Source organism: Lissotriton helveticus, chromosome 1_1, assembly GCF_964261635.1.
Source record: "Lissotriton helveticus chromosome 1_1, aLisHel1.1, whole genome shotgun sequence".
In the NCBI taxonomy this organism is placed as follows: domain Eukaryota; kingdom Metazoa; phylum Chordata; class Amphibia; order Caudata; family Salamandridae; genus Lissotriton; species Lissotriton helveticus.
Window position 1 is genome coordinate 226,589,973 of NC_136057.1, and position 14,725 is coordinate 226,604,697.

At 45.8% G+C, this 14,725-nt stretch overlaps 1 long non-coding RNA gene across 1 annotated transcript in view; it reads left to right on the forward strand.

Moving 5' to 3' along the window:
• Positions 1–1,290: 1,290 nt before the first annotated feature.
• LOC144768628 (uncharacterized) overlaps positions 1,291–14,725 on the forward strand; it is an 83,065-nt gene continuing 69,630 nt past the window's right edge. Inside the window, exons 1-2 of the long non-coding RNA XR_013598588.1 lie at positions 1,291–1,512; positions 1,615–1,677. This is a non-coding gene — a long non-coding RNA (uncharacterized LOC144768628). The remainder of the gene's footprint in view (positions 1,513–1,614; positions 1,678–14,725) is intronic.

Here is a 14,725-nt window from a genome sequence, read left to right on the forward strand (position 1 = left end):
TAAACTGGGTTTGAGTCCCTTATCCTCCCATTGGTAGGAGATACCCCGCAGAGGCTGATGGCACAACACCATTAGTAGTTAAAACCAAATTCTCATACTTGGGTATTCAAATATCCACGGGAGAGGAGGACTTTCTATCAGGCAATTTTTACCCCCAAATACAGTGACTAAAGAGCAATGTGGAACACAGGAGGAGACTACTGGTGTTCTTAATGAGCAGGGTGGTGACCTTTAAAATGATGAGGCTACCTATGCCACTATACATCATACACAATGCCCCAGGCAAAATACCTAAGACAGTGTTCCAGGGTAGCAAACTGGGAAACTGCTATGGGAAGGAGGTGGCTCCATAAAAGCTCTTTGTAAACTTCAATGGGGAGTATAAGAAGGGGGGCTCACAGTCCCAGACACGCAGAAATACTACTGAGCCTCAAACCTAACAGTAGATAACAATTAGGCATTAACTGATCGCAGTAATCTAGCCTTTAGAGCAGACCATTGGGCTATGGGAGAAAGGGGATACCTAGCAGACCAACATCATAGAAATATGGAAAAGCACCTTCCACCACACATGCAAATGGTAGTGCGAGCTAGGCGGGAAACAACAAAACATATAGGTTGGGGAGGGAAATTGACAGAGAGAACCCCATTGTAGGACAGCATCCAACAAAATGAAGTGGGGGCCCTAAAAAGTTTTTTTAAAATGGACATTGTTGGTGTCGCGATCATACACTTCAGGAAGGCAAGTCAGGTACACACGCACCATAAAAGTCTTCCCTGTATGCATGGGCATCGGTGTAAATGGAACAGGAGCCCGCTGCACTACATTTCCCAGAAGGCAGTGTGGCCTAGCAGAGACAAACAGAACTGCCGTTTGTAGAAAAGGCCTCCTTTTTAAGCACCTCCTCTGCAGTAAGAAGGTGCTTAACAATTTGACCCGCGCTTCCCTGCGAGCGGACGGTTCTACCCCGCTGGAGGATTTGGAATGCAGTGTGTATAACTGTTTGCAGCCCGAGGATTTTGAAGCTCCATGAAGCACTTGTGTGCCCCTTTCAAGACTGCCAGATTGAGTGCCCGTCTCCTGTTTGGGAGCCTTTTCAGGCATCATGATTCTCGGGTAGAAGAAGCGCCGGAGCGCCTCTCTTTTCCTCCTGTTCCTTGTTTTGCTGATTTTGGCATTGTGCGCTGAAAACGAACACTCCGCACGTACTCCTGGCAGACCCTCCAGCGGCTTAGAGAACCGCGTGGGTGCTGCTACTGACTCTTCCGCTGTGCTTTAATAACAGCGTTCGGGGCCTTATTTGAAATTATACTAACACTCGCTGTGATTTGAACAGAAGTGGAGTGCCCCTTATTCGTTTGTGCTTTAATTTAACATTTACTGTTGCTGAAGACCCTGATTGATTTGAAGCCTGAAGGATCCTGGTGTTTCCATGTGGCGTCCAAAGATTCATGGTGTCTGGAGGATTTAGTATCCAAATTATTTTAGGAGAGTTTGCTGCAGTGCTCCTTGTGAGTGAAAGACATATATATAAAAAAAACTGTTGACTGAATCTGTATGTTGTCTGTGTGGCATTTCAGGCTTGTCTCTCTTTCTCTTTTTTCTCCATGCAGTGCATTAACCTAAAAGGAAGATATTCAGAAACCTAGACCAGACCTAGGAAGCAAGAATTCCTGGTAATACTCTTTGATATTTTGTTCCCTTTTCTTTTCCCCAGGGTTCTATTTTCCATATCTGTGTTTACTACACTGTTGAGAATTGCGCTCAGGAGAGTAGTGAGCCTCCTCGACACACGCCATCTTCCCTGCTGGTTGCTAGGAAGAGGTTAGTGGCGTGCTTTATCTTTCTTGTTCTTCTGACAACCTGACAGTTGGGAATAGACAGTTGAGGAGACAAATGGAGGGGAGAGGCATAGAGAAATTCAAGTACATGGAACTAGGCCATGCTCTACGCCAACACAATAAGGAGGGTAAACTCTCACAGATTACTCTCCTCTGGAAGAAAGATTATTAATAGATCCAATGATATCAAAGGTCACTACATTAATATATAACACAATAACGCACAATTGACCTAATCCAATAGACCCCCTAAGGAGGGTGTGGGGAACAGAACTGGGGCCCCTAGAGGAAGATGAATGGGAGGAGGCAGTGCATAGTCCATGGGAAGTAGCCGTAAGAGCCTGGTTACGTCTCACTTAACTACATATTCTCCATAGGTTGTACACTCCAAGAACATTTTTAAATCGACTGCGCCATGGTATATCTAAGTTTTGTGTGAGGGGGTGTGGTGAAATAGTCTCCTTCTTTCACATCATTTTGGAATGTAGATTCATTCATAATTTCTGGAATGAGGTGACAAGAGTTATATCTGAAGTCACGAGTAAGAGATCCCAGTGGAGCTGCGATGCTGCTACTATGTTTTGTTATGTTACTTTGATTTATAAAGTGCAAAGATACTCATGAGTGTCTGGCGCGGGGCCATGAGAGGTGGAAATGTCATTTAAACAAAAATATATGTTTTCAGGTTTTTCTTAAAAACTGCTAGGTCCTGAATGTTGTGTAATTCAGGGAAAGTGTGTTCCAAGCCACAGCAGCCTTCAGTGCCAAGGAACTTGACACCCAGTCTCTGATATTTAAATTGGGGGACCTGAGCAAGGCAAAAAGACATAGGGCCTTATTTATGAAGGCCTTGCGCCGCCGGTGCGTCACTTTTAACATGGGAAAAAGTGACGTACCGGTGGCGCAAGGCTTTCATAAATAAAGCCCATAGAGTGCAGATTTCTGGCGGGAACATACAGGGAAAAACCTTTTTGCAGGTATGATGGGCCGAGGCCATGAAGAGTGCAATGGGCCATAACCAACGATTTATACTTCACCCGTTCAGCCACAGGAAGCCAGTGTAGTGAACGCAGTTGATGTTGCATGCTATTCCTGGTGGAAATGCCCAAAAGAAGTCTGGGTGCCGCATTATGGACCACCTGAAGCTTATTCAGCAGGTACACCGGAATGCCAATGTAAAAAGCATTGGCATAGTCCAGCCAGGACATAATGAGTGCAGAATGCTGTTTATCTCGCTGCCTGGGGAAGGAGAGGAAAGAACTTCCTTAGGGAATTGAGAAGACCAAAACAATTGCCGCCCAACTTCTTGATGTGAGTCAAGAAGGAAAGGCTCTTGTCGAACCACACCTCCAAGTTCTTGGCAGCCTTCCCTGTAGAGGTGGGCAAAGGGAACTCAGGTGGCCAGAGCGATTCCCGGAAGTTAGGAGGAAATTTTCTAAAGAGGAGAATCTCTGACTTCTCTTCATTACACTTGAGTTGCGCAGCTGCTAGCCAATTAAACATGTCAGAGAGACAGTGGTAAACAGAGAAAACTGAATCCACGTTTTTGTCCCCGGTGAAAATCAGCCAGAGGTCATCGGTATAGGCCATCACCTTGGCCCCCAAGCCCTCAGCCATATATACTAGAGGTGTAACATAAATGTTGAAGTGAAGAGGACTTAGGGAAGACCCCTTAGGGACTCCCGTAGTCACTAACTGAAGAGAGGAAGAGGACGGAGGAATCCAAATCTGCTGGGCCCGTCCTTCCAAGAAGGACCGAAGCCAGCTCAAGGCAGTACCTGACACACCGATCCTGGCAAGTCACGCCAGAAGTAAAGAATGCGGGACCATGTGAAATGTGGCCAAGAGGTCGAGCAGAATTAATGCTGCCCTGCCGCCGGCGTCCAGACACTCACCCTGATTGGGCCGGATGCAGCAAGCCCTTCATCTCAACAAACTCGGTGAGTTGTTTGTTCACAACCTTCTCGCACACTTTGGCCAGCCCAGATAACAGGGAAATGGGATTAAGAGGGTCTATTGACAACTTTTTTAAAAGAGGTGTAATTTTGACCTGCTTCCAGGCCTCTGGAACACTAGCTGTCTGGAGGGACATATTAATAATGCTGTTCACTTCTGCATAATAGTCTCTGCTGCTGCTGCTGCTAGCAGTCTAGCAGGGCACGGATCAGAGGGGGAACCAGATTTTAAGGACTTAAGAATTTCAAGAGAATCAGGCAAATCCACCGGCGTGAAAGCACACAAAACAAGTCCAGAGTCAGCTGGAGAAGATACAGAAATTACCTTGGTACCATTGTCACCAAGAAGCACTTAGAAAGAGTCTTGCACAAAGTGACTGAGGATGCAGACGTGCTAGTTTGAGCTGAAGGGGACATAAAGCTCTGAACAATTGCAAAAATGTCTTTAACATTGTTTTTAGCAGAGTCAATACGGCTTGAATAGAATTGCCTTTTACCCTGAGTTATGGCCTCATAATAAATGTTTTGCTTGAGTCTGAGCTTCAGCTTGGCTGCAGGGCAATAATCACCGCGACATCACGCTCACTCAAGAATCGTGCATTCCTGATTGAGTGTTTTCAGCTCAGGGCTGTACCAAGGTTTGGAGGGGGATTCCCTAGACAGCCTAGAAGAGCGCTGCGGGGCAAGTGGGTCAACTGCCTTAGCGACCCAGCTGGAAAATCCAGCAATTCTGTCCTCAAGGTCACCCGAGATGAGAGGTCTAGAAGCTTCCAGGACTTGGTTGAATGTATCTGAGCCAATTTTACTGAAAGCAGGTTTGCAAAAAAAATGTGCTACGGGCTCTGCGTTTGGACACTTTGCATGAGGAATATGTTAAGAAGTGGTCAGACCACAAAACTGGGCACGGGTCCCTTATCGCAATAGGAAAGTTAGTGCAAATTGCACCCAATAAATGGCCAGTCTGATGGGTAGGGAGGCTGACCCGCTGCTCAAGTTTGGCCAAATGTAACATATCCAGGAAGTCAAGCGAGTCATTAGCCTCAGTCTGATCAAAATGGATGTTGAGATCCCCTAGGACAATGTAGTGGGGAAAACTAGCAGCCCTTGGAACAATAGAATCCCCAAAAGCCAGTGGAATAAGGTCCCACCGGACCAGGGGGTCTGTAAATCAGGGACCCTCCCAGGGTGAAGTGGGCTGGGAGCCAGATACTAAAATCAAGTTCCTCACAAACTCCCCAGGCGGTAACATCCCCCTTGCGTAAATCCCATTTGTTCTTGTAGAAAATGGCCACACCACCCCCTCCCTTCTGGGCGGTCAGCTCTAGCATTCTTTTAGCCCTTAGGCGTGGCAAGGGTAACAGCGGGATCGGACGAAGAATTGAGCTAAGACTCCATAATGAACAATAGATCTAAAGATCTATCATCGAGGAGATCAAAGACCTCAACGTGATGTTCCCTAAGTGACCGAGTATTAATCATAGCTGCCACAATCGAGGGAGTCCTCATTGCTCGACAGTGAGTTGTGCTGACTTGGGCAGGGGTGACTAGGCCAAGACCCAACTTAAAGTCACAAGCCGGGCACACATTGTTGTTGCCAGCAAGAACATCCCAAATACCTTGATAGATTCAGGTGTGGGAATCAAGGTCCCATAATGCTTCCCTGGTGTAGCACAATCTGCCATCCGGTCCTAGAACTCGGCATGCAGCATGGCTGGCGCTGGTCTCATCTGGGACTCGGACGGGTGAGTCGGGCTTGCCTTAGGCACACCTTTAGTGCGTCAGCTGCGCATGACCATGCAGCCCACATTTTTAAGGCCCCGGCAGCCAACTAGACTAGAGCGCGCACTGCCCCAAGATGGCGGCTCTAGTTGGGGTGCGCAACAAATTCAAATACAGTTATGCGGCAAAATTTAACAGGAGATTATGTTTAAAAATGATCAAAATGCAAAGGATTAAAATAAGTGCTCGATTTAAAACAGGTGAAGTCAGCAGCAAAGACATGCAAATTAGCAAACAGGGGAGGAACAAGCGTGCGATGCAGCAAACCTCACTATGCATGACAGGAGAGGTAAAATGTTGCAAGTACACAATAATATGGCTTAAAATTGCTGCAGTGGTGGCAAAAAGCTACATAGCCAGGAAGTGGGGGCAAGATGACCACTAGACCAAAAAGAATGGGAGGAAGATTTGGATTGGTGCGCTGGAGCTGAGAAAGTCACATAAAAAGGTAAGGAAAGGAATACATGGGGCTTTGAAAAGGGGGTGGGACGATATGGGAAGCTTAGAGAGTGTGAAACCAAATTGTGGATGTAGACCTATGAAACACATGTGTGTACTAATTTGCAACATATGTGTGAAGAGATGTTTTGAGTGAATGTTAAATAAAAAGAATGTTTTTATTAACAAAAGACAGACCTCTGTTCGGTCATCCAGATAGGCCTGTACCATCCTCTCAATAGTCATTGGTGCTCCACCTTGCTTGACCTCTTTTGCAGTCAACTTTGCACTGGATGTAAGCCCTGCCAGTAGAAACCAATCATATGCAGATTTTTGTGCTGATTCTCTTGTTACTCTGCTGCTGTGTTCTTGTCTTTGATTTTGGCTGCTGTGAGCCAACAGCCCTGCCTCAGGCTCTGACGTTGAAGGTTCAATTCCAGGGACCTCTAAGTCCCTGGCATTGTTTTTCTAGGTCACCGACTTGCTCACCGATCCAAGTTTTGTAGTTTGAAACATCATCATCTGAAAAAAGGAATGAAAGTGGCCAGTAATGTTTGTTTGGCACAATGTCTCTTTGCTCCTGTGTCTTAACAGATAAGCAAAAGATTAGGCCCTCCACCAACTCATACGGATCTTTTTTTTCATCCACTACTGGGTACATTCCAGACGCATCCATTAGCTGTTCCTTTAGCATATGCAACAACGGGATAGATTGGCCCATGGTACTGTCCTTGTTGCTGACTTACCACGTGAAAACCTCAAAAGCAGGCAGCATCTCTGTAAGGTATTTGGCTAGGCCCCATTGGTCCCTCTCAGTGATCATGCCGTTCACAGTTACATCCCCCTTTGCATGTCATATTCATTGATCGGTCTATCCTGCTCAAATAGAAATTGCAGCATTCAATAAGTTAATTTCCAATGTGTTTTAACTAGCATTCTAGTATCACTCTAAATGACCCACAGTAGCTTCCAGGATTTAAAACAATATCTGAAATGAGTTGCGGACTCGTTTTTTTTAGAAAGACCCATGCAATGATGTTAATGCAGTGTGCCAAACACAGGATCCTGAAATAGCCTAGAAACCTTCCATTTAAGGCAGATGACTATAACAAATTCTATAAAACCCACTTCTTCCACAAATGGAGGAGGTCCAGTGCCAACATTTTATCCAGCTTCACGTTGTATAAATGTGCCTTTGAGTGGCTGTGTTTGTACTGTCCCTCCTGCCTAATATGCCAGAAATAATTGCCTGTATTTTTTTTCTCTGTTGCCACTGATGCAGGTGAATGTTTTAACTAGCATTCTAGTATCACGCTTAATGACCCTCAGTAGCTTCCAGGCTTTAAAAGAATATCTGATATGAGTGATGATTCTTCTGCAGGTGGACAGTTGCTGACTCAGTCTTTTTTGAGAAAGACCCATGCAATGATGTTAATGCAGTGTGCCAAACACAGGATCCTGAAATAGCCACCATCTGCTATGACATTAACTATATTACTGCCACTGTCCATGGCAACAAATCCAATGTTAAGCCCACTTTGTTGCCGCCATTGAAAGACTTTGTTGTTAAAGTCTTCCAAGATATTTCCTGCAGTATGAGATTTCTCCATAGTGACATGGCTTCTGTTGCATACTACCGAGTGCCATTAAACATTTTATCAGTGTCAAAAACTGCAGATATCATTCATCTAGCCTCCACAAAAGAGATCCAATGTGCAGTGATGCACATGTAATCAGTAGCTTGGCAACTAGTCCACATGTCTGTTGTCAGGTGGCTAGTGTGAACAGCACTCTGCTGCAAAGCTTTTTCAAGCAATTTGAGCAAATTGTGATGTAGCACTGGAAAAGAAACTCCGGAAAAATAGGACTGGCTAGGAAACGTCCATTGAAGGCAGATGGCTGCCACACATTATATAAAACGTACTTCTTCCACAGATGGAGGAGGTTCAGTGCTAACATTTTAGCCAGCTTCACGTTGTATAAATGTGCTTTTGGGTGGTTGCCTTCGTACTGCCTCTCTTGCCTTATATGCCAGAAATAATAGCCTGGATTTATTTCTTCTCTGTTGCCACTGATGCAGGCCTTGGGAGTCTTGTGCCATTGCAACATTGCTGATGTGGGCGATACTACTGCACAGCTTGAGAAAGAACTGATTTTCGTAGTGAAGATGTATTCAGCTTCTAAACCTTCCAGTGTTATTGGACCTTACTCCCTGCTCAGCCGTTCACCCTCTTCACCAACATCACTGCTAAGGGGCTCCTCCCACTGGACTGTGTGTTATTTTCTCAAAGTCCTCCGGTACCATAGCTTGTACCAAGCTTACTCTGACTAACACTTGCTCCACAAATGGAGCATATGGTAATGTTTGGCTCCTTCTTTAAAGAAGTCCCAAACTGAGGAGGTCCACGTTTTACACTAGTAGCACAGCCAATGTCAGATGAAATGTCTGTAGGTGGGAATTTGGACATTTTCCTCTCTGTAATGCCTTCTTCTACTGAGATGTTTGTACATGTAGGTCGCTGCCAGGGTATTGCAAATAGGGAAGCTGGCGGTGGTGGCGGCATCTTTGACACGTCCCTCAGAGCAGATCGAGATGGAGTAATGTCCGTGTCCACTTGGGATAGACTAACATCCATGACTAACATCCATGATGACTGGCTCATCGTCATCCTTCTCTTCTACATCCATAACTCTAAAGCTTTCAGGAACCTTCCTTTTCTGTAGCATCTCCTGGTGTGTCTCACTCTCAAACTGAGACAGGATCCAAGTGGAGTCTTGATCATCATAAGGGAAGCTTGGAGAAGAAGCATCCCTTATGATCCTTCTTTCTCTTGCTGGAGATCTGGAAGACAACGAATCTTCTGAAAGAGAGCATTCTACACCCTGAGCATCTCCTGAACTGCCCCTATTTTGGAAGGGATTTCTATTGCTGGCTGTGACTGTTGTTGTCCACTTGTCTGAGTTTCCTGCTTCGATGGGTACTACTTTGCAAAAGAGATAAGTTCATTTTAAAGTCATGTCTCGTCTGTACCAGACATTGGCTTGGGCCTACGCTGGTGTGGGTTCACTGATGCAGGATTGTTGATCCAGGCTAGCTCTTTAAGCTAGTGCAACAGGCACACTTTTTTCCTACAATGGCCTGGGGAAACTTACCAGTGGTGGTAAGCCCCTTCTTATCACAGGCCACTTTCTTGGCAGCACCTTTCCTTTGGTCCATCTTGAAGCTGTCAGTTACCTAATGTCAATATAATACAGTGTATCCATTTGTAAACCCACACCAACATAAACTTTCATGGTGTACACTCAGAAAGGATATGACAGAGCAAAAATAACAACATACAGATGTAACAGTTACCTTTATGAGTATCAAGTTGGGAATGGGATGTGGCACTCAGGGAGGTAAAGATGACAATGGAAACATCCTTAAACAAATAATGCTGTGCTGTGCCTATAGCAGACATGGGGTTGGTTCCGGATGTTATAAAAATGGGGAAAAATAGAAAAGTAGAAAACAATCAAACTAGAAAAATTATATAATACATAAAAAAAATTGACACTGATTTTTTAAAAACAAGATTAATATTTAACAAGACTAGCGATTTGTGTTGCTTGTTCCTGGTCGATCCAGGTCCTTTGACATGCTCCTGGTTAGAACTTGCTGATTTCCGCTGTCACATCTCACTCCTTTTTAGGTTTCGTAACCTGGCGAGGGGCGAAGCCACTCCCAGATCGAAATCTGTTGTTTTTAATAGTGAGGTTAGGACAGCCTCTGTTTCCAATTGGCTAGCTCCATAAATGGAGGCTAGCCATTGGGAGGCAGAGGCTGTCAATCGCGCTTTCTCACGAAAACGCGATTCGGGGGCGTTTCTGGTGCTTTTTTTAAGCCCCGCCCCTTTGTCCCGGGCCGCGCTGCGATTGGCTGCCGGCCCGGGACACCCCCGTGACGTCATTCCCGGGCCGCGCTGTGATTGGCTGGCCGGCCCGGGACCTGACTTGTTATAAATGTTGTTGCCTTGCTCTACTGCAACCCCTTCCTTTTTTCTCCTGTACGATATTTCAGCAACTGATTCTGATATAAACCGTGCATTACTGTTGTTATGCATTGTCAATTGATGCCACTCATATGCAAACGCGCTATATCACTACCGACTATTAGACATGTGAAGTCGGTTTTCCTTTCATAAGAAAGCCAGCTCCTCACACTGCCTCCTTAAGTGCTCTGGTGTGGGGCGCTTGATTATTTCATTCCTGCCATGCTCCACGTCGGAGAAAGCCAGCACCTCACACTGCCTCCTTAAGTGCCTGGGTGTGGGGCGCTTGTTGATTATTTCATTCCTGCTGCGTGTGAGGGCGGACCAAGGGTGGAAGGCCGACAGCACAAAAGTTCGCCCATTTAAGGCTCGTCAAGCTCCACGTCGGAGAAAGCCAGCAAGAAAGCCAGCGGAGAAAGGCAAACACGGCCGCAGTCACTATGCACGCAGTTTTTGAAAACTTGGGGTACATTTTCCGTTTTAAGAACAAGAAGCTGTAAGATTAAAAATAAAAAAAAGTATTAATAGTTTTCTACCTAGCCATAACGACCGCGAAAATAATATGCCTCTTCCCACCCATTCAAAGTCAAATATCCTTAAGTGACACTCAACAAGACCCCGAAAGCGAAAGAGCGGCGGCTGCCTGCTGAGAGCAATTTGTTCAGATCTGCACTTCTCTCCCGACAGCAGCGAGACCCAGGCCGCCATGTGACTGGTGGCGGTGAAGCGCCCAGGGCACACAGGCAAGGTGGGCAAGCCTCTCCCGCAGCACATGGCTTGGAGGGGAACGCTATGCGCCCTGGTGACACTGCTCCACCTTCGGGTTCCCTAAGCAGCAGCGGCCGAGACACGCACAGGTAAGATGCTGCTATCGTGCCTTTCAGTGGCGCAGCTCATCCCAGCACTGACACTTGAAAGGCATGTGTCACCTCCACTCCCCCCACCGTGGGAGACAGCCCAGACCAGCCCCTGACCCCTTTTGATAGTTGCCCGCACGGGGCGGCGCCCCCTTCGCCCCTGGGAAATTTGTCGAGCCCATATACAGGTGAGACCTGCAGCCGCTTCCAGGGAAGTCGCGAGCCCGCCCTGATCATCTGTTACTCATCTGTTACCAGCTCACTGTACCTTTGAAAAAGATTAAAGAAAAATGATTGTCACCGTAAATTCAGATTCAGGCAGCCTTTAGATCTGTTGATTACTCAGTTACATGCATTTGCATTTTTTTAAACTGTTTTTCTATCACTGGGAGGTTTCAGCAGAGACCAGGCAGCGGGGGAGGACGCAGCTTGCTGTGGGTGAAAGGGAGAGCCGTGCAGCGGCGGCTGATTCTGCAGTGCAGAAAGAGCGTCAGCTGCGGGGCCTCCAATGGAATGTTCAGGGCTCGGGGGCTCCCTGGGTGTGTCAGAATGGGCCTTCAAGCACTAAAAGAGAGGGCAGGCCTAAGTGCGCCAGGATGCCCTCCCTCAGTCGACCTCCGTTTCCATTTCACTGAAGTGAAGGTTTAGTTGCCGGTTTTTACTTTGCTGCTGCCCCACCCTGAGTCCATTAATGGTTTCTTCACCTTGACCTCCCACCCCAGCCAACCATTTCTCTGGAGTTATCAGAAGTGCACAGGGATATTTTTTCCACAATATGTTTTCTTTGGCAGGGTTCATTGCCTTTTATTGGTCTTTTTGCACCGCGCACATCCCACAATGCATGTTATTTCCATCAAGACTACTAGGTTTTGTAAAATTCAGTGCTTGCTTTGCTAAAAATAAAAAAAATAGAAATAACTGCAGGCGCTATATTGTGCTTAGGTGCTGTTGAATGTCCTGGTTTGTGAATTTTAAGCTTACCTGGTCTTGATCTCTCCTCATGCCTCTTGCTTCTTGCTTCCAACACCTCCTGTTTCTTTATCTAACTCTCGCAGGCTCTTTACTTCCTTCTTTCCTCCTGGTCATTCTTTTCCTCCCCTTCTACTTTTTCTGACTTTCTCTTTCTTGGTCTAGAACAAAGTCTGATGGTGAGAAATGAGTTTTGGTCTAAAAAATGGACTCCTGAGTCCGCTCCTGCCCAAATTAATACCCTCTCCTTAAATATGAGTAATATTTATCCTTATTAAACCTCCCAAAAAGAGAATTGCCCCCTCTGATTGGAATATCTTCTTGTTCTTCTCACCCTGGAGTCTTTAGAAAAGTGGGCCGCTGCAGAATGCCGCCCCTTGCGTTCTCCATGCTGCAAGGGGCGGACGGGAGAGACCTTGGGGCTTATGGGAAGAGGGACATTAAAATAATTGTATCACCCATTGAGATGCTAGTCTGAAGAGCACAGCTGACAACCGTGCCTGACATGGAAATATAGAAGTGCTGGTTCTCATCATCGCAGAGCGCCTGCGTGCTACTGAGAAGTGCCACTAAAATATTACATCCCTGCTGAGGAGTGCCGGTACTCTGCCATCAAAGGTTTTGTACCTGCTGAAAAGTGCTGATATCTCCACTGAAATTATTGGTCTCTTGCTGAGAATGCATGTATACTCCAATCAAAAATATTGAATCCCTGCTGAGAAACACCAGTAATCTCCCGTAAAAAAATATTGGACCCACGCTGAGAAGTGCCAGTACTCTCCCGTTAAAAAATGTTGGCCCGCTACTGAGAATTGTCACTCTCCCATTAAAAATAATAGACCCCTGCTGAGAAGTGTTACCCTCCCATTAACATTATTAGACCCCTGCTGAGAAGTGTTACCCTCCCATTAACATTATTAGACCCCTGCTGAGAAGTGCATGTACTTTTTCTTTCAAATGAAAGAAGTGCTGGTACTAAACACCTTACTGTACCTGCCCATTGAAAGCACTGGCTGACCAGGAATAATTGTTACTTCAAATAAATGGATTCCTCTAAGGAATAATAAAAAGAGCTGTTAAAAGGAGTACACCGTCCTACGGCTGCCTTGTTACTGTGTAGCAATTATGATGCACACATGAGCTTACAGTGAATAGTTGTTTGCTACCTGCAGTGAGAAGTGTGGACTTCTTCCTAATTGCTTTAAAGACGCCCTATGGTGAATGAGTCAACCAGTAGATTTGTATAGCGCTTCTTGTCACCCGTGAGGGAATCCATCCAGGTGCTGGCAGGATCCAGTTAATTAGTTAAATAGACCGATCTTCAGGGATTGTCTGAACTCTAGAAGTGATGAGGAGGTCCAGAGATGATAGGATGGCTCATTCCATGTGTTTGGTGGTAGGTAGGAGGAGTGACCGCTGCTTCTGCTATGTCAGATGCGAGGGTGAGGGTTAGAAAAAGGGATGCGGAGTGGTGGTGTCTGGTTAAGGCGGTGGTTCAAGTAGGCTGGGCCGCAGTTGTGCAGGGCTTTGTATGCGTGGCTCAGTAGCTTGAAGTGGTATCTTTGCTGTACCCGGAGTCAGTGGAGTTTGCTAAGGTTGGGGGTGATGTGGGTTTGTCAAATGAGATCCTGGACCAATCTAATGCAAGCAGTCCTCCAAAGTCAATCATTGGGCAATTCTGACTGGTTGGTGCCCGTATTGTTACAATATGGTTACAACAAGGGGTGATTTTGTCAGGATATTTGGTTTAATGAAGAGCAATTTTGCCAACTTGAATTGCTTGGATTTTGGGGGCAAACAAGAGAAGCCCAACTGGGGTGTGATTGACTTTGGAGGACTGATTGCACCGTGCCATATCTGAGCTTGCAGCCGCTTAGTTTTTTTCCACATTGTTCTCTGCCTGTGGCAAAAGTGATCTAAATTGCCGGTCCAAGGCTGAGACTGTGATTAGTAAAATATAGGATGTGGAACTTGTGATACATATACCATCGCTCTGACATGGCGGGCTAAAAGACCGAATTGCATTTTTGAATGGCGCAGTCCTACTTTGATGACTGACGTAGTTCCCGGAATGAGGACAAGTGAAAGCATTTAAGTTCAGCCCGCTTCGTTTATGTTGCAAACACTGCGGAAGGCATTACCCAAAGTGCATCTGAATGGTGCAATATATGCTGGTTGAAACGAAAACTTAGTGAGTGCCTGGTGTGTTTTTTTTTAACATATATATATGAAAAGACTTTATAGTTACCTGTGAAATAAATACATTTTCGTGGTAAAGGCATATTCTTTGTAAAGGTTTGCATGGTAAAGGCATGCATGGTAGAAACTCATGCCGTGTTGTTATGGCATGCATTGTAATGGCATGCGTGATGCCTTCATACAACCTTTCCAGGGCCTTCTAGCTTGTATGTTCTCAACAATACCGACTCCCCATACACTCAGGATCTGAGTTGAGTGGCAACAGAAAAAGCTCTGCTATCTGAAGGAAGTGCTCAGACTGAAAGACCATCCTCCATTATTGGTATTTCCTTCACCGTACTACCCCTTATGTGGAGGAGATTGTGCCAGGGTATTTTCCTGTTGGTATTGTTCTTCCTTCCTGAGGCAGAAGGACTGTAATGTTATTGGAACATTCAATCCACTGAGGCTAGAAGGAACTAAACTAAAGAGGAGAAACAGAAACACGAGCACAGTATGTCGATGCAGATGGCGCTTTGGCCCTCTGCCACCCATTGTTTTCAGAGAAGCGCCCGATATTTCACTGGTCTAATGCTCATTTTAACACGCGTGCACTGAAATATTTACGCACATGCATATTACCCACTCTCCAAACTACATGTGATCCTACTCAAAC